Source organism: Trachemys scripta, chromosome 1, assembly GCF_013100865.1.
Source record: "Trachemys scripta elegans isolate TJP31775 chromosome 1, CAS_Tse_1.0, whole genome shotgun sequence".
In the NCBI taxonomy this organism is placed as follows: Eukaryota; Metazoa; Chordata; order Testudines; family Emydidae; genus Trachemys; species Trachemys scripta.
In genome coordinates, this window is record NC_048298.1 from 144,392,820 (window position 1) to 144,409,177 (window position 16,358).

The 16,358-nt window shown below is 46.9% G+C and overlaps 1 protein-coding gene across 2 annotated transcripts in view; it reads left to right on the forward strand.

The window, feature by feature from the left end:
* The first annotated feature begins 13,793 nt into the window (after window positions 1-13,793).
* GPR156 (G protein-coupled receptor 156) overlaps window positions 13,794-16,358 on the forward strand; it is a 48,833-nt gene continuing 46,268 nt past the window's right edge. Inside the window, exon 1 of one of the 2 annotated variants that reach the window (XM_034788570.1) lies at window positions 13,794-13,885. The gene's annotated coding sequence lies outside the window, so the exon portion shown is untranslated. The remainder of the gene's footprint in view (window positions 13,886-16,358) is intronic. The other variant, XM_034788578.1, reaches the window with a different exon arrangement.

Below are 16,358 nucleotides of genomic sequence, written 5' to 3' on the forward strand. Positions count from 1 at the left end.
GGGTCTCCACAATAGGCTTTTGCTCTGCTTGGGAGGGCTTATTTGATGCTATCCTGACTTTTATCTTTTCCAGGTTGAGCTGTAGGGACTGTGTTAATTCTTAATTGCATATGATTATTTAACACAGGATGTCTCTAGCATGCGTATGTCTTCTACAGACTATCTTGCAGGGATGATAACATGGAAGGGAGTCCTGCCATTTCCAGCCCCTGGAGCAAGACTGTACAAGTCTTTCCCTAATGACAAAGTGCCCAAACAGCCCAACAACATCTGCAGGAAAACACCACACAGATAAGTCCCTCTTAACAAGGTGGCTTAAAACAAGGAAGAAACCAAGGCCCATTTTTCCAACTAATATAACTGTGGTGCTTGACTTTTATATATGGCACCTAGATATAAAACTGTTGTGTGCATTAAACAGAGAGATTTTTTTCTTCTGTCATTCAGAGGGAGACATACTCAAGTTCAGGAGAAAAAGAAAAAGGACAGGGGTGTGATTATCCAGGTGAGATCATTATACAACTTTATGAATGGGCATGACATTTCATGATTGCAGGAAGCTACTATTTATCACCTCTTATTTAGCAGCAAGGCCTAGCTGAGATTTTATTGCTACACTGTCAAACATGGAGAAACTGAGATACCTCCAATGAGAGCATTAATCAGTATTGGTTCTAGAGTGTTGCTGACAGCAATGAGTGAACCTCAAAAGGTGTGGAAGTTCAGATTAGCATGGAAGAGTTTGGACACTTCTCTGCTGTCCTGGGTCATGCTAAGCCTTTAATAAGAGTAATATACTGAGATTCAGTATTAAAGTAAAGAGCAGGCAAGTTTATTGTTCATAAGTCACGTGCTCCAGCCCCCTAATCATGTTTGTTGCCCTCCGCTGGACTCTCTCCAAATTTTCCACATCCTTCTTGTAGTGTGGAGCTCAAAACTGGGCACAGTACTCCAGATGAGGCCTCACCAATGTCGAATAAAGGGGAACGATCACGTTCCTCGATCTGCTGGCAATGCCCCTACTTATACAGCCCAAAATGCCATTAGCCTTCTTGGCAACAAGGGCACACTTCATATCCAGCTTCTTGTCTACTGTAACCCCTAGGTCCTTTTCTGCAGAACTGCTGCCTAGCCATTCGGTCCCTAGCCTGTAGTAGTGCATGGGATTCTTCCGTCTAAGTGCAGGACTCTGCACTTGTCCTTGTTGAACCTCAGATTTCTTTTGGCCCAATCCTCTAATTTGTCTAGGTCCCTCTCTATGCTATCCCTACCCTCCAGCATATCTACCACTCCTCCCAGTTTAGTGTCATCTGCAAACTTGCTGAGGGTGCAGTCCACGCCATCCTCCAGATCATTAATGAAGATACTGAACAAAACCGGCCCCAGGACCAACCCTTGGGGCACTCCGCTTGGTACCGGCTGCCAACTAGACATGGAGCCATTGATCACTACCCATTGAGCCCGACAATCTAGCCAGCTTTCTATCCACCTTATAGTCCATTCATCCAGCCCATACTTCTTTAACTTGCCAGCAAGAATACTGTGGGGGACCGTATCAAAAGCTTTGCTAAAGTCAAGGAATAACACGTCCACTGCTTTCCCCTCTAGCCTGATTGCTCTGAACTCCAGAACACTGATGTGGAGCTAGATGTCCTCTGGGGACCAAGTCCCTTGCATTTTTAGATGGCCCCAGAGTGCTTCTAACAGGTTTTGTTGAGGAGGGTGCACCAAATAGTACCCCTCCATGCACATTTCTGGGCTGCTTCCACCAACTCAGTTCTGTGACAAGATGAGGAGGGACCATGCCCTCCTTGTCCATCGGGTATTTTTCTGGGGAATAGACCGACCCAAGCTAGAGTTGGAGCAGTCACAGGTGAAGTCCGGCAAATAGTGTCACTTACATGCACGCACACACAGCATAGCAGCTCCAGTCACATCCATACCATTGTAGTAAGGTCTGATTCTATCCCAAGCACTAGCAACAACATTGGCAGGAAACTGTCTTCAGAAAGGTATGCTCTCACTGACCTGGAGATTATTAGGGTTGCTATGAGCATTATCATCTGTGATGGGATGAGAGTCTATTTTTGTATTTCACCAAAGGCCCATCTGGGCGAACAGAAAATGAGCATATTCTAGACTGCTGTCTCCTGCTGGGACCTGCCCCTGATCAGTCTTTTATCTAAGGGTAGGTCTACACTTACTTCCTGGTTCAGCGGCAGGCAATCGATCTTCTGGGATCGATTTATCGTGTCTTGTCTAGATCCCGGATCGATCCCGGAAGTGCTCGCTGTTGACGCCGGTACTCCAGCTCGGCGAGAGGAGTACGCGGCATCGACGGGTGAGCCTGCCTGCCGCGTCTGGACCCACAGTAAGTTCGGACTAAGATATTTTGAATTCAGCTACGTTATTAACGTAGCTGAATTTGCGTACCTTAGTCCGAAGTGGGGGGTTAGTGTGGACCAGGCCTAAGTAAGGGTAGATGTGGATATCCTCAGAGGCATGCGATGCCCATAACACCACTAGGCATTTTGTAAAGACTCTTCGTGCTATGGAGAATCCTAATGGCAGTACCTTGTCCTGGTAGTGATGTGGCCCTGTGAACCTCAAATAATTCCTGTCTGCAGGGTGAATGGCTATATGAACCATCCTGCAAGTCAAGAGCCATAAACCTGTCTGGAGCCTGCAGAGATGGAATGATGGAGGCAAGTCTTCCCATCCTGAATCGAAGGTGGTATATGCACAATATGTGTTCAGTTTTCCCAGCCCTAGGACAGGACAAAGACCCCTTTCTTCTTCCGGATGAGGAAATATCAGCATGAGAAACCTTTTCCCCTGTACTGCTGTCATATCTCTTCAATGGCTCCTAGACAAAGTGATGAAGCTACTTCTGTTTGTAACAGGCTCTCGTGAGAAGGGTCCCAGTAGAGGGACAGAGACGGGACACAGATAGGGGTTTGTGAATGGGAATGTAGAGTGTGATCTTACGCAATGATGTTTAATGCCTGTTTGTCAGCCGTGATAGCTTCCCAGGCCTGAGGGAATGGGGCAAGATGGTTCCCAAAGGTGAGGGCAAGCTCCAGGGTGACCCTCAACACTCCTGAGAAATTTGCTACCTCTGAGAGGGTGCTGTGTTTGATAAAGAAGTAGAAGATGAGCGCCCCCAGGAGTATGTAGGTTTCTTCCTTTGTTGGCCTTCTGACTGTCAGCCCCAGGAGTAGAAAGGCATCCTTTGCCTTTATTGGGGCTGATACTTTTGGGGATTTCTGTAGGGAACAGAGGCCATAATCTAGCCCTTGTGGGAATGGAGTGCTTCATCTGTCCTCTTGGCTGAAGAGCTCCATCCCTTGAAAGGCAGGTTGTCTATCATGTCTTGCACTTGACAGGCACTTGTATGGTATGCCCAATACCTACAGCCACAAGGCCTGGCTCATTGTGACAGCTGTGGCCATCAACCTTGTAGCCATATCAAAGGCATCTATGGCTGTTCTGCAGTGACATTCTCATGACCATCTGCCCCGCTTGATGTTCTCCTTCATTTCATCCCTGTACTCTGGTGGGATTTTTGAAAGGAAGGAGTGACTCTGTCTCACATGAGGTGATTATACTTGCTGAATAATACCTGGTATAGTTGCCACCCAAAGCTGCACTGAGGCTGAAAATTTTCCTCAGCAGTGAGGAAAATTTTTGGATAGAAACAGGGGTTGTCGTAGTCATCCCTCTGTTGTCTCCTCCTCCTCTGGGCCCCTATCTGGTTCAGTTGTGGGAGGCTTAGCAAGTGAAGACACTGGGGAGTGGGATCTTCTCCTCTTCCTAGGTGCATGGGAGGTTGAGCTGCTCCTCAAAACATGATAGCACAGTCCCCAGTAAGGCCAATATGGCCCATGTGGCATGCTGTACGGGTACTGGCCTGCTTGAGACTGTCTGGGCTAAGTGTCAGTCCCATGCAAGTTGGGGTGGTGCTCTGAATGGGGCCTCCCTGGAGCCCTCCTAAGGGTCATATTCTGATGGCAGGAAAGAAGAATCTGTGCTCAGTCTCAGCAAGGAGGAGTTTATCTACTCTTCAAAGGGTGGCATGGAGGGGTGGTATGGAGCCAGTGCCAGATCTGGTGCTGGTTGACTTTTTGATACAAAGAGAGTCTTTGGAGGTTATATGGATACCTCAGGTCCTTGCTCAACTCCATCATGGTACCAGGATGGGTGCTGGGTTTCTTGCTTTGCCCAACTGCTGTGGGGCTTTGCCCTTAAAGGAGTGATGTATTTTGTCCTCCTTCTGGAACTTCCCTTTGGTTCAGAACTATGCTTAAGCTTGGTCCAATTACGAGAGACCCATTTTGAACAGGCCTAGGTGCCCGAAGTGCTGGTGTCAAGGTAGCCACTATAGAAATTGGAGTAATTGGCACTGAGGCTATCGGTGCTGAGGTAATTGGTGCCAAGACTGTCGCTACCAAGGCACTCAGTGCCGAGGCTGTTGGTGCAGAGGTCTTGTACGCCAAGGACTTCACTCATGTTTAGGTGCTTGGTGTCAACTCTGTTGGCATCCTCTTTGCCTTGTTTCCCATGCCCAACCCTGTGGTCGAATGTGCACTCAAGGGAGCACTGGCCAGTAATGGTTTATCTAGTCTTGCTCTGATCATAACTGTCACCTTTGGGTCCAAAGTGACCCCTATGGACTGCTCTAGGATCCTGGAAGAGAAGGACTTGTACACAGAGCACCTGTCTGGGATATGGCCCTGTCCTAGGCAGAAAAGACATCAGCTGTGTCTGTCCTTGATGGAGATCAGCCTGTTGCAGGGTTTGGAATCTGCCATGAAGAGTGGCAGTTGGCACAAAACACCTCACCCCATTGTAAAGGAGGTGTACAAGGGGATTGCAATCAATTCCTCTCCCCGCACACACCTTCTTTTAAAGGACTGTCCTTCAGACAAAAGTGTGAAGATAAGATTTCTTCACCAAATAGTTTGAAAAATAATTGGTTTAGTGTGTCTCAAGAGAGAAGTGGGTCGGACACTTACTGGGTTCTGTCTTGCTGCCACAGGTAGTAAGGAGAATCAAGTGAGGGGCTTTGGCCGCCCCCCCATCACATCCTTACATAGGAGCACAAGGAAGCTCAGGGCGCATTTTTGAACGTTATAATTCTTGACGTCTGATTTGTGTCCATTTATTCTTTTGTGTTGAGACTGTCCAGTTTGGCCAATGTACATGGCAGAGGGGCACTGCTGGCACATGATGGCATATATCACATTGGTAGATTTGCAGGTGAATGAGCCTCTGATGGTGTGGCTGATGTGATTAGGTCCTATGATGGTGTCCCTTGAATAGATATGTGGACAGAGTTGGCAACGGGCTTTGTTGCAAGGATAGATTCCTGGGTTAGTGTTTTTGTTGTGTGGTTGCTGGTGAGTATTTGCTTCAGGTTGGGGGGCTGTCTTTAAGTGAGGACTGGCCTGTCTCCCAAAAATCTGTGAGAGTGAGGGATCATCTTTCAGGATAGGTTGTAGATCCTTGATGATGCGCTGGAGAGGTTTTAGTTGGGAGCTGAAGGTGACGGCTAGTGGCGTTCTGTTACTTTCTTTGTTGGGTCTGTCCTGGAGTAGGTGACTTCTGGGTATTCTTCTGGCTCTGTCAATCTGTTTCTTCACTTCAGCAGGTGGGTATTGTAGTTTTAAGAATGCTTGATAGAGATCTTGTAGGTGTTTGTCTCTGTCTGAGGGATTGGAGCAAATGCGATTGTATCTTAGAGCTTGGCTGTAGACAATGAATTGTGTGATGTGGTCTAGATGAAAGCTGGAGGCATATAAATAAGTATAGTGGTCAGTAGGTTTCCAGTATAGGGTGGTGTTTACGTGACCATTGCTTATTAGCACTATAGTGTCCAGGAAGTGGATCTCTTGTGCGGACTGGTCCAGGCTGAGGTTGATGGTGGGATGGAAATTGTTGAAATCATGGTGGAATTCCTCAAGGGCTTTGTAGCGAGGTGGTGGGATACCCCACAGCTCCGCTGAGGGACGAACCTCCCCTAACACCAACGTGGGCGGAGCCACTGGGTCCTGCGCCCGCCCCTCAGAGGTCACGGCGCAGACCCGGAAGTATAAAAGCCCGCCTGCAGAGCTCAGTTGAGAACCAGCCACCGGAGAGACCAGACATCTGTGACCGAGCTCCCACCTGGGAGACGGCAGCAAGCCGCGGCCGGCCTGAGGTCGCACCGGGCCAGCCGAGCCTACCCCTCGCTCGTTACCCCGAGGACTGGCCAAGCCTGCCCCTGTCCAACTACCCCGAGGAGGAGCCGAGCCTGCCCCTTGCCAACTACCCCGAGGCGCAACCGAGCCTACCCTTCGCTACCTACCCAGAGGAACTGATGCTGTTAGAGACCGCCGAGGACACTAGCACGACCCAGGTACCCTACGAGGGGGAGTGTGGAAGTAGCCTGGGGGCAGCCGATCCCAGTCTGGCTGCAGCACTGCCAGAGCCTATGTCGGTGTGTTGCGGCCACGATCCCCACTGATAACAGCGAGTTTCCGCCACTGCTAGGGCCTTGGGCTGGGACGCAGTGGAGTGGGAGGGCCTGCGTCCCCCCTGCCACCCACTCCTTGGGTGGCAGACTCCCCCTTTCCCTGGCCTGGAGAGGCTAGGACCTCTTCTTGCTTATTGACTCAGCCCCTGCTTAAGGGCCTGAGTTCCTGACTGTTTGGTTGCTGCCCCCCCGACCTACAGCCTGGGCGTTGGTATAGAACTATTGGCTCAGACCCGGCCTAAAGGGCCTGAGCCCCTAACAGTGTGTTTGCTGTCCCACACTACCGCAGGGCCAGGACTGACAGCGAACTAGAGCGAGGCGGTGGGATACCCCACAGCCCCGTTGAGGGACGAACCTCGGCCAAGCCCCATTACAGGCTTCTTTTCCATGGGTCCAGATGATGAAGATGTCATCAGTGTAGCGCAAGTAGAGTAGGAGTGTTAGGGGACATATATAACGTTCAAAAACCAATCAGAGAACACTTCAACCTCATGACTTATGAGGAGAGGCTGAGGGAACTGGGATTGTTTAGTTTACAGAAGAGAAGAATGAGGGGGGATTTGATAGCTCCTTTCAACTACCTGAAAGGGGGTTCCAAAGAGGATGGATCTAGACTGTTCTCAGTGGTGGCAGATGACAGAACAAGGAGTAATGGTCTCAAGTTGAAATGGGGTTGGATATTAGGAAAAACTTTTTCACTAGGAGGGTGGTGAAGCACTGGAATGGGTTACCTAGGGAGGTGGTGGAATCTCCTTCCTTAGAGGTTTTTAAGGTCAGGCTTGACAAAGCCCTGGCTGGGATGATTTAGTTGCGGATTGGTCTTGCTTTGAGCAGGGGGTTGGACTAGATGACCTTCTGAAGTTCCTTCCAACCCTGATATTCTATGATTCCCTGGCTTTCCTACCCATTCTGCTGCACAGTTTCTGTGATGCCTATTCTATCATTATCTTCATTTAATACCAGGAACTCAAGTTCACCCATCGTAGTATTTAGACTGGTTGCATTTGTATACAAGCACTTAAAATTTGTCAATATTTAGTTGTCTGCCTTCATGTGATGCAATTGAATGGGTCTTTTTTGTGTTTGGCTGTTTCTTCTGAGTTCCTACCTGTACTTAATCAACTTCTGTCCACTTCTCTTTACTGGGATATAGAGAATCCCCTTTAATAAATTCTCCTCTAAAGGATGTCTCTGTCCAAACTGTGTGTTCCTCTTTACCTGTCATTTTTTCCCCAGCCCTTAGTTTGAAAATTCCTTTATGACCTTTTTAACTGTATATGCGAGTGATCTGGCTCTGTTTTGGTTAAGGATCTGATCTGGAAGTAAATATAAAATCTCTGCTGATAAAATTTGCAAATTACACAAAAATAGCAGATTGCTTTATTCTCATAATTTACCTATCTGGATTGCTGGATAAACTGGGCCCAGTCAAACAAAATTAGTTTTAATACAGCCAAATGCAAGGCTGTACATTTTGGAACAAGGAATGTAGGTCACACAGACAGAATGGGGGACTGTATCCTGGAAAGCTGAGACTCTGAAAAGGATTTAGGACAAACAACTGACCATTAGCTCCCAATGTTAATGCAGTCCTTGGATGTATAAAGAGGGGAGAAGTGAATAGAAGTACAGACTGGATTTTACCTCTATATATGTTATTGGTGAGACTAATACTGGAATACTGTGTCCAATTCTGCCATCCACATTTAAAAAAAATCTTGAAAAATTGGAGAGGGTGCCAAGAAGAGCCACAAAAATGATTCAAGGACTGAAAAAAATGCCTTATAGAGAGAGGCAATCTGTTTAGTTTATTAAAAAGGAGACTGAGAGGTGACTTGATCACACTGCATAAGTAGAGAAAATATTGGATACTGACGGGCTCTTTAACCTACCAGAGAAAAGCTTAACAAGAACAAATAGCTGGAAGCTAAAGCCACACAAATTCAAGTTAGAAATAAGGCGCAAATGTTTAACAGTGAGGATGATCAACCATTGGAACAAACTACCATGGGAAGTGGTGAATTCTCCATCTTTTGATGTCTCAGATCAAGACTGGATACTATCCCTTATGCTTTCTTATGGAAGTAGTTGCCACAGGGATGCTTTGAGGTTGTGAATGGGAGAGGAGGTGCCTATCAGACAATCACTGTAGTAAGATGTGGGCCACACTACAAACTGCTGCCTTCAGTAATGCTGAAAATGTCCTTTGTCGGGATGTGTGATGTATAAGTCTCAATAATATTTAATTTAGATACAAAACAGGATCCAATCCCTGAATTCTGGGCAAATTTGGTTCCTAATTCAGATTCAAACTACTCAGCTGCTTTCCTTTGTTTCCGTAACCAAAACAAAACCAGAGAGCCAAGAACCCCCTAACTGTGGGGCTCTGATCCATCTCCAATTTCAATACAAATATATGTTTAAAAAAAGCAAATATAAATCAATTATTATTATTTTACAGTATGTGTTAGGCACTGTGTAAACATAGTCCCTGCTCTAACGATTTTACAATCTAAATCAGGGGTCAGCAACCTTTCAGAAGTGGTGTGCCAAGTCTTCATTTAGTCACTCTAATTTAAGGTTTTGCGTGCCAGTAATACATTTTAACGTTTTCAGAAGGTCTCTTTCTATAAGTCTATAATACAGAACTAAACTATTGTTGTATGTAAAGTAAATAAGGTTTTTAAAATGTTTAAGAAGCTTCATTTAAAATTAAATTAAAATGCAGAGCTCCCCATACCGGTGGCCAGGATCTGGGCAGTGTGAGTGCCACTGAAAATCAGCTCACGTGCCACCTTCGCCACGCATGCCATCGGTTGCCTACCCCGATCTAAATAGACAAGAGAGGAAATTGAGGCATGAAGATTTACCCAAGTTGATCAGTGGCAGGATTAGCAATAGCACCTACATTTCTACTCCTAGCCCTGTCTTTTATCCACTGGAATACACTCTCTGAGACTAGAGAGAATAATATGATGCTAAAAGCAGGGGTGAAAATTAGGACTTACTGATACTGCCGGAGTCCTGGGGGGCATGGCCTCATCTGGAAGAGGCGGAGCCTCTCAAGATTTAAAGGCCCTGGGGCACTGGCTGTGGCTGGGAGCCCCAACCCGGCAGCCGGGCTTGGGCATGGATTTAAAGGGCCTGGAGCTCCCGCCGCTGGAGAGCCCCGAGCCCTTTAAATCCCAGCCTCAGCCTAGCCGCTGGAGTTGCGGGCGGGATTCAAAGGGCTCTGGGCTCGCAGCCGCGGGAGCTCCAAGCCCTTTAAATCCCGCCCGCAGTTTGGCGCCTGGCCGAGAGCCCTTTAAATCCCCGCTGCGGAAGTCGGTGCGGTCCAGCACGGCGTACTGGCTCTTGCCGGTATGCTGGACCCGACCGGAACGGCTTACTTTCACCTCTGGCTAAAAGGGTTAGTCTGGTAGCTTTCACTACACTCTTAGAAGTAGTGCTGATTATGCTATATTGGCTGCAGCATATCTGCAGCTGTAGTCGGTTGTACTATGGTTCTGTTAGAGTTTCCCAGCTAAATAAGCTAAATAAATGTGGATGGAAAAGTCGTATAGAAAGTGTGTGTGGCTCAATAGAGGTCGCTCTAGCACAGACATAGAACTTTCCCAAAATAATTCCTAGAGGATAGCTTTTAGAAAAAGCTTTTAGAAAAACACCATGACCCTTAGTATATTGTTAATCATTAATTACTCTCACCATTGAAAAGGTATGCCTTATATCCAGTCTGAATTTGTCTAGCTGCAACTTCCAACCGTTGGCTCATGCTCTACCTTTCTCTGCTAGACTGAAGTGCCCATTATTAACTATTTGTTCCCCATGTAGATACTTACAGTCTATAACCAAGTAACTTCTTAACCTTCTTTTTGTTAAGCTAAATAGATTGAGGTCCTTTAGTCGATCACTATAAGGCATGTTTTATAATCCTTTAATCAGTCTTGTGACTCTTCTCTGAACACTTTCCAATTTATCAATATCCTTCTTAAATTGTGCACCCCAGAACTGGACACAGTATTCCAGCAGTGATTGCATCAGTGCCAAATACAGAGATAAAATAACCTCTCTACTCCTGCTTGAGATTCCCCTATTTAGGCATCTGGTCACCTTATTTCTGTATGCATTTCCCCAGGTTTTTTTGTAAAAATCAAAACTGAACTGCCCCAGAAATTCTGGCATGTGGAATCATCGTGAAACTCGTATGCCTCCAACCCTGCCGATGAACCTTTAGATCCACTGCACAGACTTCTGCCACTTGAGCTAATGGAGTAAGTGATGGCAGAGGCAGTAGGTTGTCATCCTATATGTGATAGATCAGCTCTATAGGAGTATGAGACACTTTTTTTGCCACTGGGTTTCACAGATATCTGCTGACAGAAGAGGAACTGTGAAACTCAGGAATCCTGGGTCTATTCCAGGCTCCTGAACAGAGTGGTCTCTAGTAGTCAAAGACCCTTCTTCCCCGTCCCCTGCAGTCTATGTCTATCCTATTGCTGTCTAACCCGCCCCAGCTCCTCATCTGATTTCAACTGCCCCCACTACCACTCTGGATTCCTTGTCCCAGTTCCCTGGTCCTGTCTCACTCTCCTCTCTCCCTGCCCCCATCCCTCAGATGGGATGTTCGTTCCAGACTGGCAAAATTATAAGGCTTCCCAACATTTCAACACTTCCCAGTCTAAATTTTTGGTTGCTTAACTATAGGCTAGCTCTGCCTACAACAAAGCATATTCAGAACCTCTGATTGAAGGGATTATAAGTGTAGCAACCTCCATCATAGCTAGTCACCAAAGATGAACCCGAGCCATCCAGACTTAAAAGCATGAGCTTCTACTACTTGTGTTCAAGATATAACTCCCTTAGCTGGTAGCTATAGTATTTTTATCCTCTAAAAATCCACCAGAGGAGGGCACAAAAAACATGTTGAAAAGTGAATTACAAAAGTGCTAAATATTATTATTAGACCTGCAATACTTTTCACAATGAACATCAGCAGGGGATAAACTGGGAGTTTAAGAATATTTGGAAAACAATTTTAGAATAACATTCAGTGCTGTGGTTTAAAAGAAAAAAAAAACTGTTAAAACTCATAACTTAGCAGCATTCAGTGTTTGAAAAAAACAACAACTTCTAGGAGCTATGGGATACAAGTTAAGGATGCTGAAACAGGAAGATGTTATGCTTAATTACCACTTGGGCAAGGCGGTGTGCTATGCAATACTTGCAGATTTCACTGTAATGTTTTACAATATATAGCAGCGCAATGCTGATTCCATTGATATTGTTGAGCAATTCCTGCTGATTTTATTTCAGCCCACATCTTAATAGTTTTGAATACTGTAGATCACAATTTTAGCTCAGTTGGTCTGAACATACAGAGCTTTAAAATTGCTATGCTCTAAACTGTATATTAACTACAATTTTATAAACCTGCATGTCAGAGAACTGTGTGCCACTACTACTAGACAGTGGCACAAGGCAATTCAGTGTGAATCACAGAAATGTAGGACTGGAAGGGACATCAACAGGTCATCTAGTCAAACCCCTGCACTGAGGCAGGACTGAGTAATAACAACTAAACCATCCTTGACAGCCTGACAGGTGTTTGTCTAACCTCTTAAAAAACTCCAATGACTGTTATTCCATAATCTCTCTAGGTAATTTGTCCAGTGCTTAACTACCTTTATAGTTAGAAAGTTTTTCCTAATGTCTAACCTAAATCTCCCTTGCTACAATTTAAGCCCATTGCTTCTTTTTCCTGCATGTCCTGAGTGGGATGGGGGTGGGTCCAGGCAGTGGGATTGGGGGGACGGAGGTTGAGGGAGTTGGTGGGTGTGTGGGGATGGACCCGGGGAATAAGAGTGGAGGAACTGAGGGGGACAGGACTGGGACTGGGGGAGTCGGGGGGCTGAGGGGGATGGGACAGGACTGGGATGGGGGGAGTAGGATAGGGGCTGAGGGGAGCATGAATGGGACAGGGTAGAGAGAGCTGTGTAGAGTGGGGCGAGGCGGGGGAGACAATGGGGCTGGGCTGGGGAAGGTCAGGGGATTGGGGAGAGGACAAGGTCTGGAGGAGATGAGACAGAGGGGAACAGGACTGGAATGGGAGGAAGTTGAGGGGGTGAGGCAGCAGGGGGAGCGATGGGGGTGGGATGATGGGGGAGGCTGAAGAAGAGATTTGGGGTAGGGCAAGGCTGAGGGCAGTGGGTTGGAGGGAGCAGGGGGACTGCGGGGGAGGCTGTTGGAACGGGGACAGGGACTGAGGGGGCTGAGGGCAGTGGGTCGGGTCTACACTGGCACCTCTCCGCATTGCTGTGCCGGGCGGCAGACCTGCACCACCGCTACCCTGGCAATGGAAGAGTCCTCAGTGGAAATGCAGACTTCATGACACAGACCCTCCTCGCCACTTCAAACCTGGCACTGCTCTGGTCAGTCGCTAGGGAGGCTCTTGTCACTTTCAAACCCATGCAGGGTATCTGGCTCTTTTTCAGTTCTCAGGTTAAGAAAAGCCTCTGCATTTTGTGAGGGCTTCAGCATTCACTTTCCTACTTGACAAACTGTCTGCCTGACACATTGCTCCCAGGGCATTCATCTTTATTCATTATCAGCAGGTCCATCAGATTAACGAGCAACACAGGGGGAAGCAACACAATGGTGTCAAGGATTTTTAATTTTTCAAACCACTTTGGCCTCAACAGGGATAACAGCAAATCTGGACAGAGCAGATGGGTGTCAGGATGGGTTTGGTTTTTTTTTTTTTTTTTTTTTTTCAAGTGAAAATGTTTGGGTCTGAGCAAAGGCTGCAAACTTCCCTTTGGAAACCTCTGCTGATCTTTTGCCCCAAGGGCTAACGACAGCCTGGAATCTGGGACAGATTTCCACATCCATGCAGGGTGAGATGATCGCAGGGGGGAGGGGAGGGACTGTGGGGGAGGCAGAGGGAACAAGGTCAGGGGGGCTGAGGGCAGTGGATTGAGGGTGGGGGACACAGGGGGGACTGTGGGGTAGGCAGAGGGAACAGGGTCAGGGTAGGGGCTGAGGGCAGTGGGTCTGAGGGGAGCCCCCCCCAGAGGGACCTGCCAGGGGGCCAGGTGAGCCCAGCAGTGCTTACCTGGAGCAACTCCCAGGAAGCATCCAGCAGGCAGGTCCCTCCCAGTCCCTCTGGCTCCTTCCTAGGGTAGGGTCGGGTCGAGGGGGGAGGAGGGGGCGCTCTCTGCCCAGTGCTCACTGCCGGGGTCTATAAGCCCCGCCCCGCTGCAGCAGGCGGTGGAGTGAGACCTCCTCGCTGCCTCTCTGTGTGCCCGGGGCAGGGCTGCGCTCTGCAGGCTCCTGCCGGCCGGGCAGCTGGCCCCGTGGGCCCAAGGAGGAAAGGTGAGTGGCGCCGGCGGGGCCGGCTTGCCGCGATCCCCCTCATATAGGGAGACCAGACATCCGGACGCGGGACAAGTCCCCTAAAATCGGGACTGTCCATCTGGTCACCCTATCTACATCTTGGTTTTCTTTCTTCAGACAGGGGTGGTGATGGGCTATTTGGAATCTCCCTGCACCTTGCTGTGGGTGGAGGATAAAGAATTGTACAGGCTTCCTCTAGTTGGGCAAACACAATTTTAAACAAGAAGCACAGAAACTGTTCTTTTTAATGTGGGTTGGGGGATGTATTTTAATCAAAAAATGCACTGGCTGCTCAGGTAGGGATGAAGGAGGGTTGATAATTTTCGCAGAGTTAATGGAAAGTTCAGCTCACTAGTTTATCTGGGTTAAAGGTTTAAAAAAAGTTGTAAAAATAAGGCTGTGATCCTGCATCTAGCTCTGTGCAGGCACAGGATTGGGACCTAAATGTCCTCCCAGTGTTACTAACAGCACAGGGAATTAACTTCAGGTAGTAGTTTATTAAAATGGAAGGACAGTTAAAATCTGACTTGCTTTTCTACATTAATGCTCTGTTTACTTTTGTGTTTCATTCAGATTGGACAATCAAGCTAGAATAGTTAGTTCCACTTATCCGTTCTAAGAACATAAGAATGGCTGTACTGGACCAGACCAATGGTCTGTCTAGCCCAGTATCATGTTTTCTGACAGTGGCTAGTGCCAGATGCTTCAGAGGAAATGAACAGAATAGGGCAATTATGGAGTGATGATCCATGCCATGTTGTCCAGACTCAGTTTCTGGCAATCAGAGATTTAGGGACACCCAGAGCATGGGGTTGCATCCCTGAACATCTTGGATAATAGCCATTGTTGGACCTGTCCTCTTATTTTTTTAACCCAGTTATACTTTTGGTCTAATTCTTTGTATTACTATGACAGTGATCCATACGTTTTCACAGAGGAATTAGCAGTGCTTTCTTGACTGTCCTGCATTAGCACAGGGCAGTAATGTTTGGGTTGCAAATACTGTAGGTAAAAGTTTGCATGATAATAGAAATATCTCCTATGTAAATTACTAACCCTGCATTTTGGCCTGATTGGCACTTCAAAAAGTGCCAGGAAGGTGTAACCACAATTTGCAAATTTCTTGCTGCAGATAATTTTTCTGAAAAAGCTATTGTATGTAAATACAATTATTTTATAGTCGTGTTGACAACATCCTGGAAACACCTCAGCTCTCTAAAAGGCAGTGCACTAAAAGCATTTTTGCTTTGTTGTTTGGCATTTTGTGGTGACACAGCTGAGTGCCTCACTGAACAATTTTTAAAAATTAAAAGCAATCCTCTGGAAAGATCCTGTTTGTAGTGGGATCCTACTGTTGCTAGGTAACTGCAGGGATTTCTTGCAAGAACATCTGGTAGCAAGATGCCAAATTATGGATCTGTTCAACTACTTGTTTCACAGAAGGCCATATGTCCTCAGGAAGTTTGTTGGATTGTGTATTTTATTTTTGGGCTCGGGTGGTGAGAGGGGATGAGATGTGAGCATCCCTACTGTTACAGTTGCCGTACAATCAGTCAGCATGGGGGAAGAGAGAGAGGGAAGCTGATGTACCTTTCAGTGTTGAACCATCATAATTGTTCTACTTCTAAGCAATGGGAAAACTGGGGAACACTTGGCACCCAAGCCTGAGAGAGGCTGAGCATCTTCAATTCCACGTGTCTTCTCTGGGAGTTAAGGGAGTTTAGCACCTCGGACCACTTGGCCCTTTGCATATTTCAGAGAATGCAGTTTAATTTTTTTCTTGGTGCCTTTGCCTAAGTCTGAATTTTCCATTGCAGGTAGTTTGCAGACTAGAAAGGTCTGAGCTGTTGCCTGCCACTGTATATGTTGCCTGTAAGAAATTAGATCCCAGGTAACTCGGAGCTGTCTGTTAGAAGCCGTAAGTATTGTATTACAGCTGGCATTTCTTATGCAGCCTTTGTGTATCTCCTCCATCGCCTTATACATACAGCATAACTGCATTTTGTATGTATCTTTCATACATACCCCAACACTATACAGTTAGCCCCAGAACTTCAGAGGTTCTTAGGAGCTTAAATGCCTTTGAGGATCTGGACTTGAGTCCGGGTGTTTATGTTCTAGTACAACAAGAAGATACGGATTTGATGCGGGAATCACTGGGGGAAGTTCTATGGCTTGTGTTATGCTGGAGGTCAGATTAGATGAGCATTATCACCCCTTCTGGCTCTCAGATCTGTGTATCTGACTTTACTGCCACAAAAAAATGTTTACTCCTATTAGGCCAACATAACTATGGAGGAACAAGCTGGGCCCCATTCTGCCTCTTCATCAGCAACACAACTATTAACTAAATTCCACAGCTGCACCATCCTGAAATTTGTGCCATCCGATTTTTGTAGCAGTGCTGCTTTGCTCGGCTCCTGGAGTTATTAAGGAGACCTCAGTATGTCTG